This window comes from Helianthus annuus, chromosome 13 (assembly GCF_002127325.2).
Source record: "Helianthus annuus cultivar XRQ/B chromosome 13, HanXRQr2.0-SUNRISE, whole genome shotgun sequence".
Lineage (NCBI taxonomy): Eukaryota > Viridiplantae > Streptophyta > Magnoliopsida > Asterales > Asteraceae > Helianthus > Helianthus annuus.
Genome location: NC_035445.2, coordinates 101,213,772 through 101,228,500, shown reverse-complemented (window position 1 = coordinate 101,228,500; position 14,729 = coordinate 101,213,772).

The following is a 14,729-nucleotide window of genomic DNA, read 5'->3' as shown; positions in this document are numbered from 1 at the left end:
ACGAAGCTAAGTTCGTTTAGTCTAAAATTAAAAGAACTACGTAAATAAGGTTTCGGGGACGAAACCTCTTTAAGGGGGGTAGACTTGTAACATCCCAAAAATGGGTTTGGTAATCAAACCACGTATAGTAAAGACGGGTAAAATACCGTTAGTGGTAAAAATTAACCCGATAAAGTTACCCCGAAAAATATAAAAAAACTTTATATTAGAATTATTAAGTATAAATACACAAGAATTTACTAACTAGGAATTTTAACCTAGTTAACTACAAGTCTAGAAATAACTGAAATAGGGTTAAAATAACCAAAACTATATGTTAAACAAAAGTAGGAGGGCCAATGTTGTTAAAATTGAAAGTGGTATTATTAGTTTTAATTAAAAACAAAACCAAACACCTCAATTGAGATGTCTGGTCGTACAGAAGCAGGAAGGGGCGATTCCCCACTCTCAAAACCCTAAACATCACTAAACTCTCAAATTGAAGCCTCAATCCAGGCTGAAATCGAAATTAGAGCATAGATTAGTGATCCTCATCACAAGAGGATTACAAGGTATGTAAAATTTAATGAAAACTCTCAACTCGAAATTCTCATGAAATTAGGAAAATCTGAAATTTATGGTTGCATGTTTGTTTTATGATGAATTAGGAACAATATAGTGTATAGGGACAAACCCTAGACAAATACAAGTTGAAATCATGCTTATTTCTTGTGAATTCACAATCACCATTGAAGGTGATAAGTGGGTGTTGTAGGAACATGTTAAACACTAGAATTTTAATTGTTGTTCTAGTGTAATTTGAGTTCTAGGAAGTAAATTCAGATTTTGTTAATGTGAAAATTTATGTAAACATGCCTAGTTGATGTTAACCATGGCTAAATGACAAATATTGGGCTTGATAATAAATTGTGAGAAATTATGCCCCCAAGGTGTTTGTTAAAATGCCTAAGTGAATGTTTATATGTTGAAATTTCGAATGAAACGCGTAATTTCCTTGTTTGACTAATTACGTGAAATAAGGGTTAAAACGGATTCTAATCATAATGTTGATTTAACTTAATTATGCCTATTGTATGATTTAAGATAGTTGACCTATAAAAGTCAAACTAGCCAATGATAAAGTCGAATAGTGGTTTCGACATAGAAAATACGTAAGGTGGAATAGTCGTGAATTGAAATAACTAATCTAACCACCTTGTGAATGATGATAGTTTGTCGCCTAACGAGCTAGGTGGAGGCTTGGGAAAGAAGCAGTCAAACGAATAAAGCACGAGAAGAAAGCGTATTCGAATGCGAGGTAAGTAGAGCTTACGCCCCTTTACGTTATTTGCAAAGTTACTCAATTTCAAGTATTGACATGAATGCTACTAAGTGGTGGGTATATGATATTCCGACACGATTCAATGAGAGTCGGAATGAGGGAAAATGATAAGAAATCAAAAATTATGGTAAAAGGGGTAAAATGGTAAATTAGTCATGTAATGACGAATAAATAAAAAAACGGTTTTAAGTAAAACAAGTTCAAGGAATACCAGGATAGGTTTAAAGGGGTGAAATGGTAATTAAATACCATCTCATGCGGACAAATGGCCAATTTGACTAAATGGGTCAAATGGTGTTGTTAACACCATTTGACAATAACATTTGACAATCGCTTGTTGAGTTTTGTAATCACAGGAAATAACATAAGCATGCGTTGCTTTAACTAGAAAGATTTAAAGCAAAAGTTATGTAAACGGGTCAATACTTTGACCCGAGCCAGGTACGTATAAATAAGCTTTTGGTTAAACATGTTGGTGTGATAAAATCATGAACGGGTCATTATATGGTAAAAAGGGTAGTAAGCCGAAGACTTAAAAGTCTGAAATTTTGTTAATCCGGATGTCGGATTTTAACTCCATAAGATGGAGAAATAAATTACGGACGCGTAGGAAAAAGAATCGGGTAAAACGGATTAAAAATGAGAGAGTTATGCTCGTTTCCGTGAAATCGGGTTATGCTGGGAATGTACAACAAATTTTAAGCAGCATTCTGCTGAAAAGGGGGCTAGGCGTCACGCGACACCCCTTGGTGTCACGCGACGCCCCTTGGCGTCACGCGACGCCCCCTAGTTCCGGAAAAATGTTATTTTTTGTTTGTTTGACCCATGGAACTTGTTTAAACTTATTATTTAACTATCAAAACTAACTTTTAAGTTGGTTTTGATCATAGGTGAATGCCAAGAGTGCCCAGATGAAGATCAAGCTCGAAGAAGAACCGAACACGATAAAGTTAAAAGCTTCCTCGTGGCGTTTCGTCGTATCTTTTAAACGACGAACTCAATTACATTATGTTGTAATATATTAAAATCTAGAAAAGTTTTAGTAAACGTGTATTTTATATGTATGTGTATTTGTAAGTACACATTTAATTGTCGTTATTAGTACAAAAACCCTTTTATAACAGTAAGGGTGTTACATAAGTACTTCCGCCGGTGTCTTGGTAAGAGGCATCCAGTGCCTTTCGCGGTTTTCTTGCTTGGCTTCTTTTTGCGTTGTGATCTTGTTGATCGTCGCGCGAGCGTCATCTGAAGAGTATGCGCCTGGATTTGAGTCTTTCCAGCTTTCTTGTATTTCCTACCACTGATTCCGCTCATGTCTTGAGGGCGGTTCTGGGGCAGTGGTGGTCTGTTGGAACTCAAATTGCGCTCTGTTTGAGCGTAGAATTTAGCAGCTGCCATCATCGCATCTCACCGCGTACTTAAGCTGGGCGCGGATTAAGTGCTCGTGTACATCACCAATTTCTAACACCTCCTTGTTGTACCTTTTGATGAAATGTTCCAAACTCTCATCGGCCCTCCGCCAGATGTTCATAACATTTGCGATGTCTCGAATGGATCTGCGTTGCTGGCTGAAATGGACCAGAAATTTTTCCTTCAGATCGACCTAGGATGTTAACTTACCCACAGGTAGATTGTCAAACCACAGACGTGCTGCGCCTGTTAGGGTTTGGACAAACAAATGGCACCACATAGGTAGTGTACATCCACCGACTAGTCCTGCACTAGTGAACACGCGTAGGTGATCATCAGGATCTGATAATCCATTGAACTTTCCAATGTTTGAAGGTAGTTTTTCCTGCTCGAGGGGAGCCAGTGCAATCTCTTTGACAAACTTTGAGTTTTCAGCAACTTCTGCTGGTCGGTAAATCAGGTTGTAATCGTACTCCGCTTCTGGGTTGTAGACCGCACGAGTTTTTGGTTTATAACTTGCATGATCTCTCTGTATTCGATTGAAAACGCTGGTGTTGTCGTCTTCATTATACGTCCTGTCATATTCATCGGTTTGGGTGTCCCGCTTCTGAGAGGAACGCGGGCCCAAACGTGAATGGACCGACTGACGTTTGTGAGAGTACTGTTCATCACGGTGTATCATTCACATGATTAACGTTGTTCTGGACATCGTTATCATCGGATGCTTCCTCCACAATCCCCTCGACACGGGAAGCATGAGCAAAATTGCCCCTGTTCTCTGGTCGAAGGCCTGGTGGATGATTTGACGGAGCTTCTGCCATAGAAAACAGAAGAGAAGAGATGAATCAAACGAGGAGTTGAAAATGAAAATTGAAGAATCGGTGGGCACCAATGAAGAGACAGTGATCAGAATTGACCGAAATCTATCAGATCAGGGGTTTAGTCTCTGCATAAAAGGGTTAATCCTCTCGTTGATTCGGGGGTTAGGCTGGTTTCCTTCTCCGGTGATCACTACAAAACAGAAAGCCGTTAGACTCGCCACGGGGAGAATGGGGGTTCTCTCCGTGACCATCCTCCGGCGTGAGAACAAGTACCTTGATCTCAAGTAAGAAGAAGAAGTAGTAATAGTGAGAGTGAATTGAAAGTAACTTGTGAGATCATACTTGCAGTGACTTATTTATAGCCGGTTTTTGGCAGGAAACTGGTGCGACGGAGATAGTAACAGAAAGTGCTTTTTAGTTTGTTGGTTATTTTTCCTTCTGTTAATCTTTGCACATGGATCGTGGATCTTGATCAACGGTTGGGGAGTTGCCACGTGGAAAGTGGTTTTGGGTAGATCCTTCTCCAAGTTTAATGCCATCATCGTGATTTAGATGAGTGTCTAGGATTATGCCACATCATTTTTAGTTATAACCGAATGGCCATGCACGATGAGCGTTTAAGGCTTCTAGAAGATCTACAACTGTAAACCGTTATGCCACGTGTCCTTCTTGTTGTATCAGAAAAGGTTCCTTTGTTCAAGTCTTGATTTCAGACGCGCGGAGATGTTTAGGATTTTATCTTCAAGCCTAACTTGTTCCCTTGCGCGAGCCCACACAAGGGTGTTAGTTGAATGTTTGTTTCTCCTTTTCTCCGACGCGTGGTTATCGAAGACTGTTTTCTTGCACATCTTGTTTAGAACCGCTGCGCAGCCGCGCACGATTTTGTTAAAGATGTTCTTGAAATAAGGCTATGGTATGGTCTTCTGCGCAAGGTTTTGGGGACCATACTTCATTACTGATATGTTTCTTTCCAAATCTTGTTTAGGACCGCTGCGCGGCCGCGCAGGGTCTTGTTCAAGATGTTTTTGGAATAAGGTTGTGGTATGGTCCTATGCGCCTGCGCAAGGTTTTTGGGACCATATCCCTTCAGGACATAAACACAGAAAATGCTGGACTATTGCAGCACTCCTGTTCCACTTTCACCCACTGTAGTCTACGGTTCAGACCAACAACAAAAACGAGAGGCTTCGAACATCAATAAAAAGGTAAGCCCATCAAATATTAATTTCATTTTATCCATTTATTTTAACATTTAGATTGATTGTATTTTAACTTAAAAATATTACAAAATCTGTTGAAAAGAATGAGGATCAATGTCAAAAAAATACATTGAAATGGTTCAAATTATTCAAGAGATGAACAACTTAGTTTCAGATGCAAAAACCAAGTGTTTTTGGGATCCGGAGATTATGGAAGCCTGTAAGCAGTGGGATGACACCCTTCGGAATAATCCAGTTTGTGTGCCGACTGATGCGGTTCAAGAGCCTGAAACTGCACCTTCTGATGTTCATCAAGAAGATAAAACAAATGAAGAATGTGGAGAGAAGGAAGAAGCTCAACAAATCATATCCAATGTTGTGGACACTGTCAGACAAATGGAATCAGAAGGCAAACATGCGATTTCAAACTAAAACATGCGATTTTATATAAACATTGGATTTCATATACATATGTGATTTCTTAAATACACATGTGATTTCATGCATACAATTGATTTTTTATTTCGCATGCCATGTCATGTATAACATGCGATTTTGATTTTGAGTTATTAAAACTCAATAATTTGTGTATAGGGATACTACAACCAGATGATGAAGGATTAACAAGACAAATGATGGAGGAATAACAGACACCCTTTTTGCAAATATTCAAAGTCTGGAACCGGTGTATACGCTTACAAACCACCTGTCCAAGGTAAACACTTTATATTAGAAAATAAAATAAACAAACAAAATCTTATATTTTTTTAACTTAAACTGGCCTGCAGAAAGTGGTGAAACTGAAACTGGGATGGAAGCAGCAGTGAACTTAGCCGAATCTACACAAAAACATCTGGAAAAAGTTCCAGAAACGTATACTTCCACAGGTACAACAAATCTACTCGACACAAAAAGGATAAACTTTTGACATTTTTTAATAAAAGTGTGACACCTCGAAAAATTTCGTCCAATAATGTCTTGACACGTGTCATAAGGTTCCGGTATGTGAAAACATACTTTAGAGGGACTAAAAGTGACAAACAGTGAAAACTATGGAACGTAAGGGTCCAAAGTGTCAACAATGGATAAATAGGCTCTATGATAACCCCACATAATGTTTATAACCTTAAACGGATGGTTCATGGATCATACGACGCGGAAATTGCACAAAAGTGATGTATTGCAAACTATAGGGGCCAAAAGTGTCAACATGTTTAATTTATACCTCTGAGTGAACTTTTGGCAGACCCGAAGCTTTGAGAAGCTAAAATATACTCACTAGAATATGTGGTTAAAATTTCATGAAGTTTCGTCAACGTATGAGAAAGTTATGGCCAAAACCGTACATAAGGGACTAAAAGCGTCAACGTCGAATTTCATGGCTTTTCGGATTGAGCGCAAAGTTATCCGAGGACATTACCATGTTGGTAAATGTCCCAAGGTTCCTAGAAACCAAGTTTGGGGGTTTACGAGTCAAGAAAAGTTGCCAAAACCTCGTAACCAAAGTGCAGGGACCAAACTGCAACATTTAACAAAGTTTTGGGGATCAGACAAAGCCAGGCGGCCCGCCTGGCACCCCCAAGCGGGCCGCGTGAGACCCCCAGTAACAGAAAAATGCGAATTTTGCACTTTGGGTCAGTTTGGTGAGTGTATAACAGCTTGCAACACCTCCTTTTGCACCAATTAAATCCCTTGCATGCCTAGGACAATAGTAAGCTCTCTATAACCTCTGATTTCATCCATAAAACAAGATCAAAGGCTCATTTCTTTGAGCTCATACATTGTGATCAAGAACATCCAACTTGTAAAACTCTCAAGACAACTTCCTGGAGCATTTCTGAACATCAAGGCCGATTCCTAGAAGTAACTAAGCATCTATAGGACCTTTGTAAGCTTCCAATTCAATCTTTAATTCGTTCTTTCATAGATTATTAGTAAAAGTCAAACTGGTTGTTCTTACGCTTTGACTTTCTGATTAAACGAATTTCTCTCAGTCATTTCTCGAATTAAAACCACAAATATGTTGGTAATTATGTGGGGAACAAACCCTCAAAAGGGTATTATCTAATTCCCACTAAATGCATGTTAATTGTCGAGTCAAACGTGATTCTAAAAAGTCAACAGAAGTGATTTTTGCGAAAATAAGCTTGAATGTTAATATAATAGACATGCAATCTGTTTGATCATCATAAATAACTTGTAATACATATAAGAATGAGTTTTATCATCATCAACTCGACAATCTATAGTATAAATACGAATCGGAACCGAAAGTCTTGTAAAACGTCTTTTTCGTAGACTATCGATTCGATCTGTACATGCATGTTTGAGATCTGTATTAGAGCATATTTTGAACCATTTTTATTTTGGTAAAACTCCCTGGAATTTTTATTACTTGAGTCTATACTTAGCCGATTCATTTGCATGTTTCCGATTTATGCTTAAAGTTGACTATTTTGCCCTTTTTGATATAAAACGTGATTTTTGGAAAAGTGAAAGAGTAAAAATCTTTATTTCTAATATATAAACTTGCACCGAAAATTTGAGATCAGTTGGTGGTCCAGAATTTGAGTTATGACCGATATCGTAAAACTATATCTTATTATTACATAAACGGCGCACTTCGCGTATAACCCATTTCAGGCCACGTTTTGATACAAAACTTTTTACCCACTGATGTTATATATTATTTTGGGAATTTTGATGGTTTTTATTTAATTTTTGGCTGATCGGATCATAGATCGCTAAGTCGATTCGGTTAATGCCGGTTTTGACCGTTTAAGCCATAAAATGAGTTTTATACATTCTTTTGACCCGAAACCTTTTTCTATTGATTTTATATGTTAATTAAATTATTTTGAGCCTTCTGAAAATGTAAAAATCTCAGCTTTCTTATTAAAACCCGGAAACGGCTCTAAACCGCATTTTTAGCATTTTTAACACATAGTAAGCGTTATACTCATTTTAAACATATAAGACTCATACCTACTGATGTATTTAGTATATTTTCATATAATAACAGTAAGTATAAATGTTTGAGCTCAGATTTCCAGTTTTGGAATTTTTAGCCCTTGTGAAATTACCAAAATACCCCTACGGTGCATAGTTTGATTCTAAATGACAAATTTGGTATATGGGTCATACCCTACTGTTATAATATGTCAAAGTAAGTATATTTACTGTATAAATCAGACCTATAACTCAGATTTCCAATTTAACTCTTTTATAATCTCTTAAATGACCAAAATGCCCTTCCAAGGCATAAATTGAGTTTAAACTTATTCGGGGCATAATAGAACATAACTTACTGATATTATATCATATTTAAAGCGTATTATCTCAGGGAACTTGCATATGACTCTTTTGCCTATCCGTAACGCTCTTTTAGCGCTCGGTTCGGTTTATGTAACTAGTTTGCATAAATTAACCGAATCGTGCCAAACGTTATCATTTTTGGTCTCAAAATCCAGAATGTATTTAGTATACCCATATTATACAAGTATTCAAACTTGTCGGGTCTAGATCACGTTCTATCCGGTCTTCGCTTAATCGTGCGCTTGAACCGTATATTTCCTTAAAACTAACCGGTCTAAGCTTAGGCTTAATTAAAGACCCGTTAGTATTCTAATTGGTTATTTATACCATCGTTCCAGACTAGAGCTTTCCGGTAAATTGTACCTACGCTTACTTAGGAATACGGCTGAGTTATTATTCTTGCTATTTAAGACAGGAGCTAGCTCAGGTAAATACTTTTAACTTATTTTCCCTTATACGGGCTTGGGATACGGTATTATAAAAATACCGCTTGGTCGGGTGTAGAAACTGTTTAATCGGAGATGATTAAATTGCATAATCCCGTTTTAATCTGTGTTGATTGATAACAAATAACATTGGGGGTTAATGACCGTGTCCTGGATATCCTTGGCTCATTTTAAAAAGTGAATGGCCACGACGTAAGCACAAGGTGTAGGCAAAACACCACCTGTTGCATATGTATAACGTATACTCACTCGTGAGATTATCTTCTTGTGAGATTATATTTGTGGTGTGTCGATTAATCTTGTCCGGCTTGTATTGTATAATCACCGGCCCTAAATGTTGGACAACCATGTAAATCGGATACAAGATTTTTATTAATAAAATTGTCCCAAGTATAAAGATTAATTTTGCCTCTGTGCATTTTAATCAATGTGTCAAGATATTTTGTGCCGTTTGCACTCGAATCACTTTTCAAACTCTTTTTCCAAAATGAGTCAGTTAATTGTATTTACCAGTGTAAACTGACGTATTTTCCAAAAAGGTTAAGTGACAGGTACTATGCGTAATTGGCTGGGAGCTCAGGGCGTCACTAAGGAATCTTGCAAGTTCTAGATGCCTAAAGTCTATTGAACAGTTTTCTTTTATTGATCCGCCTGTGGATCCTTTACCATCCGTTGTAATACTTTGACATTACTTATATTCGGAATGTAATATATTTATCTTTTGCTTCCGCTGTGCATTTATATATTGTGTTGTTTGTCTATGATGAGGCCAACTACGTCACTATACTCCCCACCGGGCCCACCGGTGACACGTGGAAAATTGGGGTGTGACAGGTTGGTATCAGAGCCAACATTGAGTGAATTAAACACTATCCTAATGTGTTTAATCTCAGTGACACAATTGCACATACTTGAGTCTAGACTTAACATAGGAATACTCCCGATTCTAATCTGGAATTTACTGCTTCCGATTATTTTTATATTGGATACGTCGCCAAGCGAAGAAGCCGTAATAGGAGTTCTCCACACTGGAGCCCGTGATGCTGAGTCTCGTACCGCGGCTAAAATGGAACGAACATCCAAGGAGAAAGCATTCAGAAATAAGATGAAGAAGAAACTCCTTTTACTGAAAATCGTTTTCCTTATTAGTCCTTATAAGGACATAATTATCTTTTAATGCCTACGGGCCAAACTTATTTAAAACATCCATTAGTGATGTAGTGCCTACGGGCCAAACTTATTAAAACATCCAGTAGTGATGTAGTGCCTACGGGCCATACTAATTGTCATATAAGACAGAAGACAGTGGTGGTCTATGACTCCCTGTCAAGAAAAGGTAATGAACTTTGATTCACACCTAAATGCCTCGATCCCAGATGATCATGGCTTATAAATTAAACTTGTCCGCGTGACTAAGCCTTTTGTGCTATTACTAAATGCCTTGATCCCATACGATCATGGCTTATAAATTAAACTTGTCCGCGTGACTAAGCCTTTTGTGCTATTACTAAATGCCTCGATCCCAGACGATCATGGCTTATAAATTAACTTGTCTACGCGACTAGGCCATTTGTGCTATTATTAACTTATAAATTAGGATTTATGATAAAGTCCTGAATAAAATAAATATCCTTCCTTCCCTGCCAGTAGGCATTTTTTTTTTAAAAAAGAATCTTAAAGGTGAAATCTAGCCTACGCGGCCAAGATGGTGAAACCTACCCAAGGGATTCAGATCCTTGTTAACGCCTAAGAACGTGTTAGCACTCCTGACAAATGTGATTCGATAAATCACAACAATCAAACTTATATTGGATTCTTCCAATTTTCTTATCTAGCCTAGTGATTTAGAAATCATGGCTTGTGTCATCCTATAAGATGATCACATTATAAACATCCGATAGTGATGAAGTGCCTCCGGGCTAAACTTGTTGTCCGATAAGACAACGACAGTAGTGGTCTTTGACCTCCTGTCTAAAAGTGTTGGACCAGGTCCAAGCATAATAGTCGGTAGGATCCATACGATCTCGACTAATAGCATCTGAGAAGATGATCATATTATAACCATCCCTCAAGAGGGGAACGCCCACGGGTTATGCCTATTATCCTAAAGGACAAAAGACAGTTGAAGTCTACAACTCCCTGTCAATAGAAGGTAATGAACGTGATTCGAACCTTAAATGCCTCGATTCTCTGAAATTATGGCTTACAAAAATTTAGAGCTGTCCTTGTGACTAGGCCTTATGCGCCACTTTAATATCCTTAATGTTTTATAACTAGGATAAATTGTAATGGAAAATACTAATTAAATATAACTAACAAGTTAACCGATATGGTTTATATTACCATGGTTGATAAATCGTCAAAGACGATGATTCCATAACAATCTCTGAATAAAACATTGTTAATAATTATGTAGCAATCAAGCTACATGGCTGGATTGGATGAAGTTAACAGTCGTTTGAAGGAGAGCAATGATACTACCGGAATTAATGTAACTGGAGCAGAACTGTAGGCAATGATAGATTATGCTGTTACTCGAGCTCTTGATCGACAGAATGATGAATCGAATGATACCCACTCCAAGACTCTATCTATGGCTCGTAGTAAGCCCCCTCCTAAAACATATGAGTCAAGGGAGGACGATGATCATGACTTGTCAAATCAAAGGAGTATTCCGTCTAGACAAGTTGTGTTTCATCAAGAGGCACCAGTTAAGACCTGTTCATATAAATATTTTATCTCGTGCAAGCCCAGAGACTTTACAGGAGAAAATGGGGCCATCGACTGCATGACATGGCTCGATGAGATGGACGCTGTTGTTGACATCAGCGGTTGTGCGGAGCAAGATGTTGTGAAATTTGTTTCACAATCATTTAAAGGAGAAGCGTTGGCATGGTGGAGATCATTGCTCCAAGCCACGGGGAAAGTTCTACTCTACAACTTATCTTGGGGCCAATTTGTTGCTTTAGTCAAGGAAAACTATTGCCCTCAGCATGAAGTAGAAAAGATAGAATCAGACTTCTTGACTTTGGTCATGGAAAATTTGAATTGTCCGGCATATGTGACGAGTTTCAACACTATGTCCCGCCTAGTTCCTTATCTAGTCACCCCTGAACCCAAACGCATAGCGCGTTTCATTGGAGGCCTAGCACCAGAGATAAAAGGAAATGTTAAGGCATCTAGGCCAACCACATATAGGTCCGCGGTGGACTTATCCTTATCTCTCACCTTAGATGCAATCAGACTTAAGTCCGTTAAGGCTTCTGGCGAGAGAAGAAGAGAAAGAGAGGAGGAAAACTCTCATCAAGCTAACAAGAAGAAGAAGGGAAGCTCGGAGCATGGGAAAGATTCCGAGTTTAGGAAGAACTCGAGTCTGTCTGATAACAGACCCAAATGCAATAACTGCAAAAAGCAGCATTTTGGAAAATGTACAATAGACCCACGCGCTAAATTGTGTGGAATTTGCAAGACCAAAGGCCACAAAACCTTAGACTGCAAGGGGATAAAGAACGCCACATGCTACAACTGTAACGAGGAAGGGCACATCAAAACCAACTGCCCAAAGCTTATAAAGAAGTCGGAGAGGCCAGGAAAAGCAAATGCATGAGTCTTCCGGATGAATGCTAGGAAGGATAACTATATAGCAGGTACTTTTCCTTATCAAGCAGTTTATGCAGAAATTTAATTGATACTGACACATGTGATTCAATAATGAACGATCACTGTTGAGAACTGTTGTCTCCGTTTTAGTAGGACTTCGGTCATTTTATACGAAGAAGGAACTGGCCGATGATACTTTAGAAAATGCTCCAACAAACCTTAGATGGATATTTTATATCTAAATAGGAATCACCTTTTTCTGATATTCCTATGGCAAGCTTTCAAGCTCCTTAAATTCTTTAATATAATAAAGACAGATGTGACGTTTTGATCCTCTGTCAGAAAGGTAATGGACTAGGTCCAAACCTTTAATGCCATTGATGGTAATTTGCGACCTAGGCTAAGTAATATTAATATATTTTAAATAACGTTCATTAAGAATGTTAGTGCTATAATAGCCTGTATAGGTGTTTGACACCATGGTTAGTATATATTAAGGCCATTAGTGTGAAAAATAGCAGTTGTTGGATTTCAACTAAGAAATTGTTTTATTGGTATTAGGAACCAATATCGAGTATGGCAAACTCGGGTAAGATAACAATCAATCGCGCCATTGATGACGCGACACATGCTAATGATGCTGAAATTGTAAACCTTAGAATTTCCAAAGATGTTCTTCAAAATATGATAGACGCAGCCGTTGGAAAAGCTGTGAAGAAGGCTGTGAAAAAGTTAAAGGAGCCCCATGCTACTCGGTCCAAGTTTTATCTAGGACCACATTTCCTTGCTCTTAAGGAGGATCTCGTTCATGCCTCGGATGCAAAGGATGAACTAAAAAGGAAAAGGGAGGTGGATAACTCCCAGGGTTCTAAGAAAAAGAACAAACAAAAGTCTGACAAGAAACCAGTATGTGAGACCTGCAAGAAGCGCCATTATGGGAAATGCAGGTTCGAACTAAGATCCAAATCACAGCCCAGGGCTTGTGGGATCTGCAAGTCTAAGGGACATAAAGCATTGGACTGTAAGGACATGAAGAATGCAGTTTGTTTTGGCTGTAATAAGAAAGGCCACATCAAGACTACGTGCCCTAAATATGTCGAAGGAAATGCGGCGGAGGAAGTAGAGCCAAAAAAAAAAAAAATTGAAAGCGCCTAAAGTGTCTAAGTTGGCCCATAAATAATGACATCAGGTACAATTCCTTGTCGTTTTACTAGTAATTTAAATGCTAAGGGTTTTATTTTGGTTCGGATACCAGTAAATCCTTCGTAAACTATAAGTATATCAAATTTTTAAAACTCTTCATAAGGACTATATATATATGTATTAAGTGTAAGGTAAAACTTACAAGTAGAAAATTTACCAGGACTATTTTTCCGTTCCTGCAAGAAATCGATAAGTCGCAAAAATGGTAGAACCGGTCGTCCCCGGAATCGAATCTGGGTCTAGGCCGCACCCTTTCGCGCGCATAGCCAACCGAGCTAGACGCCTAGTTTGTGAAAACTTCCATTTCGATTAAATATAAGCACTTGTATAATAATAAACCTTCATAAACCATAAGCCTGGTAAACCTTATATTAGCCACAAGGTATAAATTACCAAGGAAACCTTAGTAACCGATTCTTCTCGTATCGGCAAGGGATCCTTCCGAAAGATCTAAGAGTACTCTTTCTTCGCATAGAATACGACAACATATGTTATTTTAATTATTATTTTTCTCTTTTTCTTCTCATTGTTTTATATCGCCTGCGAATGCCAAACTATGTTTGATAAAAGTGCCATATGAGGATTTGCGTATCCTGGTGTGTCCCATAGATTGCTTCCATGCCTGATCAGTATGGAGGTTTAATGCATGGGATCCCCGAAGATATCCCAATAGTCATATTGTACTAAAGTCGACTAGTAGTATTCAAAGAAGATATCCTATATAAAAATGTCCTTATAAGTATCTCTACTTAGGGCATCTTTGCAATGGTAAAGGGAATGTGTCAATTATCTGACACCGTCAGCGATAGATTAGCCAAAGCCTGAGAATACGGAAATCTCTGACATCTTTATGTGTCATAATTAGCTTCTTTATAAGAATTACCATGTTCACCTCTTGAGAGGCAAGTAGAGTTAAGATCTATATCCCATTTCGGGTTATTCTATTATGAAACCTTCAAGGTAGCTAGTACCATCATTGGAAGAATCGAAACCCCGATTAAGTAAGTTTTAAAGTAAAGGATTCATATAGCCTAACTCGATATCCTGAAGAAATCGGTATTGTTAATTAAGAAAGAAGGTTCATTCTGCTTATGCATTGAATACCGCAACCCAAATTAGGCAACAATTAAGAATTTCCATCAGCTGCCCAGGATCGTCGATTGTTCGACTAACTGTGAGAATTAACTATCCCTTAAGATTAGATTTAAGTAATGGTTGGAATAACCATTTTGCATTTAAGATAAGCTTTTCTATAATAGTTGATGTATAAGTATCAAGGCTGCTCCTTTGGAGACCTTGCTTAGATGGGATGTTAAATTATCTATTGCTAAATAGAAGATTGGTAAGTCCAATCATCCGGTCTGATAGTTGCCTTGGAAACAACGAATAAGATCAGGCAAATCCATGATCATCT